This window comes from Schistocerca serialis, chromosome 6, assembly GCF_023864345.2.
Source record: "Schistocerca serialis cubense isolate TAMUIC-IGC-003099 chromosome 6, iqSchSeri2.2, whole genome shotgun sequence".
Lineage (NCBI taxonomy): Eukaryota > Metazoa > Arthropoda > Insecta > Orthoptera > Acrididae > Schistocerca > Schistocerca serialis.
This window is the reverse complement of record NC_064643.1, coordinates 478,463,537-478,471,717: the sequence shown is the minus strand read 5'-3', so window position 1 is coordinate 478,471,717 and position 8,181 is coordinate 478,463,537.

The window sequence follows — 8,181 nt, the reverse complement described above, 5'->3', positions numbered from 1 at the left end:
CTAGAGACTCTTCGTGCTCGTATTGTAGACGGCTGTGATACAATACGCCATTCTCCAGGGCTGCATAGCGCATCAGGGATTCCATGCGACGGAGGGTGGATGCATGTATCCTCGCTAACGGAGTACATTTTGAACGTTTCCTGTAACAAAATGTTTGGTCACGCTGGTACGTTCTGTTGCTGTGTGTTTCCATTCCATGATTAATGTGATTTGAAAAGAAGTAATAAAATGAGCTCTAACATGGAAAGTAAGCGTTTCCGGACACATGTTCACATCACATATTTTCTTTCTTTGTGTGTGAGGAATGTTTCCTGAAAGTTTGGCCGTACCTTTTTGTAACACCCTATATATGTTGTGTAACTAGGGCCTCCCGACGGGTAGACCGTTCCCCTGGTACAAGTCTTTCGATTTGACGCCACTTCGGCGACTTGCGCGTCGATGGGGATGAAATGATGATGATTAGGACAACACGACACCCAGTCCCTGAGCGGATAAAATCTCCGACCCAGCCGGGAATCGAACCCGGCCCTTAGGATTGACATTCCGTCCCGCTGACCACTCAGCTAACGGGGACGGACGTCCAAGTAGTGAAAGGAAGTTTAAAATTAGTCCCTGTATTGTAATGTATCACTCGACCCGCCAGTTAGCCGAGAGCGCTAATGCGCTGCTTTCTGGACTCGGGTAGGCGCGCCGGCCCCGGATCGAATCCGCCTGGCGGCTTAACGACGTAGGCCGGTGAGCCGGCCCGCCTGGATGTGGTTTTTAGGTGGTTTTCCACATCCTACTAGGTGAATACCGGGCTGGTCCCCATGTCCCGGGCCGGCAAGGGTGGCCGAGCGGTTCTAGGCGCTACAGTCTGCAACCGCTCGACTGCTATGGTCGCAGGTTCGAATCCTGTCTCGGGCATGGATGTGTGTGATGTCCTTACGTTAGTTAGGTTTAAGTAGTTCTAAGTTCTGGGGGACTGATGACCTCTGAAGTTAAGTCCCATAGTGTTCAGAGCCATTTCAACCATTTTTGAACCCACGTCCCGTCTCAGTTACATGGCTCGCAGACATCTGAACACATTCGCACTATTCAATGGATTACACTAGATGCAGACAGTTGGGGTGCGCTAATTCCGTCCAAGGGGGGTACGGGGTGGCGGCAGGAAGGGCAGCTGGCCACCCCTTAAATTAACCTTGCCAAATCCGATGAACCATGCCGAGCCAGCGTCATTGCGGGAAAAAGGCACAAGCAAAGAAAGAAAGCAAAGAATTGTAATGTATCACTCCTGTCGCGCCTTGGTGTGGTATCCGACATGCCGTTGAACTGGGCTGTCTTCAGCCTGGGGCTGATGGACTGGTTTTTCCCTTATCTGCTTTATGTGAAGAAATGTATTCGCAATTGCTGATATGAACCACCGTCAGCTGTATATTGGAATAACGACAGTGAAAATTTATGCCCAACCAGAACTCGAACCCCAATTTCCTACATTACGCCTTAACAGCTTCGGCTATCCATGCACGAATCCCTGCCAGATCTAAACTTCCATATGTCGCCATCCGTGTGTTACAACCTGCGCTCGTACGTTACACGTATTCCCGTCCAGAAAGGACATAGTCGAGTGTCAAAAGGAAGATTTTGGCGAACCTGTTAATAACATAGGCACTGCTATTTCGTGTTTTTTGTGAGCTGTGTGTAGAGACTCATGATGCAAGCTGTGTTATGTGGTCAGAGCCTACTAGGCTGAGTCTGGGTCTACTGACTTCACTAAGACAGTAAGTGTTTCACTTTTGGAAGTGTTCGAAAAATACTTGCGAATATTCCTAGCAGGGTTGCCACCAGTAACGTTTCTTCATTTCGTCTCGTTTCAAAAATGCTGTACCGTCCCGCGAAGCTGCACCAGTGTCTCTGTAATACCATTAAAATAACTTTTTCATTGGCGTTTCGGCGAGTCGAGAGGTAGAGGTAAGATTCCAGTCAGTCGTAGTTCTTTCTCGAAAGCCAAGTGCTCATTAGGAGCCCTCACCTGTGGCTAGCTGCACGCCAGCAACTCTGCCCAGATAGGGAAAGTATATGGAAAGAATCAGTAGCAGCAATTTGAAAGAAAACATCGTAGTTTCGCCTTAAGAGATTCAAAGAAGCCGCAGAAAACCTGAATCTGGACATCTAAACGAGGATTTGAACCATCAGTGAGACTAGTTCGAAAGAGAAGATGATACTTACACCAACAGTAATTAATAAAAATACCAACATGAACACAGATTCTGTACACTCTCCCTGTACAAAATATGATTACCAATTAATATTCCTCAGATCAGATTCTGTTTTATATAAATGAAATTATATTGAGTGTAATTTTGATCTTATATTAAATTTCATCTCTTCGTGTTTCTAATACTACGATCCTCATCTTATCCCAGTGCAATCATTTTCTTTATCAACGTGGTTTGAATGAACGAAGATCTGACATTATTTCACTCGCAGAAAATGAAGCACTGCTATTAGGTTCTTGCATAATACCATCCTCAAAAATTGTGAGATATTCACAGAAAACAGTGAAATGGTTTTGACAGGCAAGATTGTAAATATAATGTTACTTAAAATCCGTCTTGATTGCAAATTTTTTGATTCATATGACCGGTTTCGTTCATTCAGAACCATCTCCAGATCTGTAAAAATAATGATACTAATTTACTATTTCACGGAAGCAAATCTTTTTCATCCTATCTAATCAACATCAAATGTACCAGAACGTACCTGATATTTCAGTTACAGGAGTAACCCGTCCAAATCCAGCAACTTTCACATGCTACGTCACATAAAATTGGTTGGCAGAGTGCACGTCATTTATATTAATTATAACACTATTACCGACAGGTGGCGTCTGGTACATTTGTTACAATCCATTTGCACATACTGTGTTCAGTAGATCTTTTTTTTTATTAAAAAGTACTTAATTAAAATATGTATATGTCAAGGTTAAAATCTGTACTTATCAGAATTAAAAAACAGTAAAATTATCATTTTTATACGATCTAAAAAACATAAGGTGATTTATATATCTATGGTGCTGGTGTGCACTTGTTTTCCTCTACGGTCTGCTTCTGTGATTCGCGCCAGATTTAGTTATCAATGAGCGTTCTTGTCACCCACCGCGATACAAATGGGCATATTTTACTTCGATGTTATACAGGCTACTAAGATTGCCACTAAGCCAACAGGAAGTAGAAAAGGAGTTAAGTATTTTAAAACAAGTGGCCGTAGCGAACAGATATACGTGTAAGCAGGTGATGAATATTTATAGGAAGATAAAGAAGAGGCAAATGGAACAAATAGAAGGAAGTCAAGTCGCAGTTAAGAGGAACAACAAGAAAAAATATGTAGCTCTCACTTACAATGGAAGAATTACAGATAAAATTGAAAGATGCTTTCGTAAATCCGACGTTAAAATAGGGTTCCGAACAAATAACACGTTAAAATTGAAGCTCCGGCATAGAATATGTAATAGTAGGAATAAATTTAAGGATTCAGGTGTATATAAGATCAAATGTAATGGCTGCTGTAAACAATATATAGGGCAGACTCGTAGGAACTTTGAAACCAAATTCAGGGAGCACACCTACTCTCAAAACAAAACAGCTTTTGGGGCGCATATGGCTGCGACAAAGCACTCAGTCACGAACATTGACCACAATTTAGACATCCTGCATAGAGCTCATAAGGGAAGGTTTCTTAACATTTTGGAAGAAATTGAAATATACACCCACAAAAATAAAGATCCGGATTTAATCCTCAACGAGCAAAGCGAATTCAATCATTACGCCTATTTTAGCATTTATGACGACCTATTAAGATGACAACTGTTGCGTGTGGAGATCCAGGCCGAGGGATGAGAGATGGTGCGCGGTGGAGAAGCCGGAAGACGCGTGCAGCGCCTGGCGTCATTGGCGGGGCCCTCCTGTGCGGCCCTCTTGCCCGCGGCGATGGACATCAGACGACTGAGCGAACCGCGGCACAACACCGAAATGGCGCGAACCACGGAAGCAGACCGTAGAGGAAAACAAGTGCACACCAGCTCCATAGATATATAAATCGCCCTATGTTTTTTAGATCGTATAAAAATGATAATTTTACTGTTTTTTAATTCTGATAAGTACAGATTTTAATCTTGACATCTACATATTTTAATTAAGTATTTTTAATATAAAAAAGATCTACTGAATGCAGTATGTGCAAATGGAATGTAACAGATGTACCAGACGCCACCTGTCGGTAATAGTGTTATAATTAATATAAATGACGTGCTCTCTGCCAACCAATTTTATGTGACGTAGCATGTGAAAGTTGCTGGATTTGGACGGGTTACTCCTGTAACTGAAATATCAGGTACGTTCTGGTACATTTGATGTTGATTAGATAGGATGAAAAAGATTTGCTACCGTGAAATAGTAAATTAGTATCATTATTTTTACAGATCTGAAGATGGTTCTGAATGAACCGAAACCAGTCATATGAATAAAAAAAATTGCAATGAAGAAGGATTTTAAGTAACATTATAAAATCACTGATTGCTGTTATCCCATAAGATATTATGTCTGTTTTTGCAATGTAAATATAATTGCTACTAGTGAAACGAACCATTTAAGCTGCGCTATTACGTTCCTGTCTAAATATACCCTAGACAATCATGATATGTTTGGAAAGAGCTGCAAATTGTTTTTGACAAGCATGAGTGTAAATGCGATTGCCACTCGTTTCATCCATATCAATGGAAGCTGTGCTCTTGTGTTCCTGCCTGACCACATACTCACAGACAGTGAGATATTCGAAAAAAAAGAATAAAGTAGTTTTGAGAAGCAACATTATAAATTGAGGCTTTGCTATTAGCTTTGTAAGTACAACACTCTACAAAATTTGAAAACGTAATACTTCTGAAAATTAAGTAAAAAATAAGGAAAAAAGGAAATCTAAGAGAAAATTATTAAATATTCCTAAGTCTTTTATACTATTTGAAACGAAATGAAGAGCGTATCAACTTCCTAAGTGAGCTGCACGTAAGATAAGAAAGAAAATGAGAAAAAAGCACATAACTTCTGGGAGTATTATAAATTCTTTTGACAGCTTGAAAAAATCTTAAAAACAAATCTTTTTTCTAGACTCCATCGCTTTCTCCACATGTATTCAAGTAAGTATGACTCCTTGCATTTATTTGGACCCCGGAATGATCGATTTATGCCTTAATGCTGTTGGTATGGGTACCTGTGTATGGATATTTGAAATGGAGACTACGATTAACAGAAATATGAACAAACTCTTCATTCTTCATACAGCTGTATGAACTGATGCTCGCTGAAATTGCAGTACTTCCAGACAGTATGTACTTTTTCAGAATCTTCAGAAGGACATGCTTTGTTCTTCTGTGTACCACTTCAAAAAAGCACTTTCTGGTACCTCTTTCTATTCCACCAAAGAGCCACGTGATAGCTATATGCTTTCCCCCATATAGTTCGACCTTCGCTACTTTTCCTATTCCACCAAAAATATCTTCCAGAATGATGGGGCACACCAATCAGTGGTTCTTTCCTTTCAGACTTTATTCAAGTAAATCTAGATTTCGGTTAGTGCCTAACCATTATGCACTATTTCTTACTTTCGATAAATGTCCTAGTATGTCAGTCCCCTATTGATCGGGCGTCTGTCACAGTGCATTCAAGACTGGCGGAAGTAAAGCTGTGAGGGCGGGAGGTGGGTTTGCTTGGGTAGCTCAGATGGTAGAGTACTTGCCCGCGAAAGGCAAAGGTCCCGAATTAGAGTCTCGGTCCGGCACACAGTTCTAATCTGCCAGGAAGTTTCATATCAGCGTACACTCCGCTGCAGAGTGAAAATCTCATTCTGGAAACATTCAAGACTACTCTTAAGTAACCTGAGCAACGGGGGACTGACGTACTAGGACGTTTATTGAAATTTGAAATAGTGCATTGATAATGGCTAGGCACTAGCCGAAATCTAGATTTGCTTCAATAAAGCCTGAAAGAAAGGACAATTGCTTGCTTTGCTCCATCATTTTGAAACTCATATCACGGTCGTTGACGGTATTCCACATTCCTAATGGAAGATGACTTGATGAAGATCTTCATTACGAACACAATCCAAAACGCAGACTTATCTGTAGGAGCTGGTCTAAGTCTAGGACAATGTATCTAATGCAAATCGAATGAGATAAAAGTATTAGAACATTTGCTGAGAAACAGCAATGTCATCTTTAATGTTTCACCTATAGAAAGTCTACTCCCAGCATACCAAGTATATTGTCTATTAGTTGGTTGGTTTATTTGAGGGGAGAGGACCAAACAGCGAGGTCATCAGTCCTATCAAATAGGTGAAGGATGAGGAAGGAACCATCCCGCCATCTGCCTGAAGTGATTTAGGGAAATCACAGAAAACATAAATCAGGATGGCCGGATGCGGGCTATCCTTCTTTCCGGCAACACGGGTGAGGTCCGTCTGAAAGGTCCTTTCTAGCAACAAACTTGTTACTTTCGTTCCAAGGAGTCCCTGGTCAATACACCACAGTACCAGGTGCCCCGCAAATTAAATGTCCTCAATATGAGTTACCATCAGTCATGAAAGCTCCTAAAACATGCCCACAGTAATAAAGAATACAGCGACAAGTACATAAATACTTGAAAACAAACGAACTGCGTCCAAACAGACTATGAAGGCCTAGCAGTACCGACCGGTGACCGTGACATCCTCAGTTCTTAGGCGTCACTGGTTGCTGATGGCGAGCGAAATGTAGTCAGCACGTCGCTCTCCCAGCCATCGTCAGTTTTCGTGACAGGTGCCGCTACTTCTCAGTCAGGTAGCTCCTCAGTTGAACTCACAAGGGCTGAGTGCACCCAGCTTGCCAGTAGCACTCGACAGACCCACACGGTGACCCATCGAAGTGCTAGCCAATCCCGACAGCGTTTAACTTTGGAAACCAGAGTTACTCCTGCGGTAAGGCCGTTGGCACGTAAGTAAATAACCAACCTAAAAATCAATAACAACCAACTGACTGAACGTAATTTTCCAATCTCCCATCTCGAAAGAAACGAAAGAAAACTGTTATAAAGTATGATACTTCACAAAAAATAAAACAAATTGCATTCAGTAACAACAAGGTGGCAGTTATTGAACTGTACGGAAAAAACGTTAATTAGTTACAAACTACAGCGAGCACATACTTTATTCAGCATGCAAACGTCACTAAAGGTATTCGGATTTAGGTTATGACGTGTTCGGTATGTGTTGGCGATGATGTGCCGCAGACGAATAGCGAAATTCTGCACGATCCACTAAAGTGTTGGAACATCGATGCTGTCCAAGACCTCTTGAATAGCTGTTTTCAGCTCAGTAATGGTTTTGTGGTTATTGCTGTACACCACATCTTTAATGTAGCCCCTCAAAAACGAGTCGCGTGTGTTCAGATCCGGAAAATATGGCGGCCAATCGAGGCCCTTGCCAGTGGCCTCTGCGTACCCCAAAGCCAGAATGCCCTCACGAGAGTGCTCCTCCAGGATATCAAACACACTCCTGCTTCGACGGAATCGGGCTCAGTCTTGCATCAACCACATCTTGTAGAAATCAGAGTTACTTTGGATAATGGGGATGAAACGATCTTCCAAAACCTTCACAACCGTTCGGTAGTCGCCGTGCCATCAAGAAATATCGCACCAGTTATTCCGTGACTGGGCATTACATAACGCACAGTCAACTGTTGAAAGTGAAGAGACTTCTCGATTGCGAGACGACGATTCTCAGTCCCCCAAATGAGCCAATTTTGCTTACTGACGAACCCATCCAAATGAAAGTGGGGTTCATCGCTAAACCAAACCATGTGCATCCGCATACTAATTTCCATCAAGCCCCACGGCCAACCGTGCAAATTGAACGTCCTAACGCAAACAGTTCAGATGTTATGACGATTTTATTTCGTGTAGTTCAACAGCTGTCACCCTGTATACATCCCTAAAAAAATTCACTCTAGATGGAAATAAAAACTTCACCGTTACTTGTACATGGTACAGATTCAAAATTCCTACCAGATAGAAAACAGCAATTACGTTTAATTACGAAACAAAATAAATGATAAACGGCTAAGAGCTATCATCAGAGAAAAAATAAAATACATGCCAAACTTCATTTATAAAACGA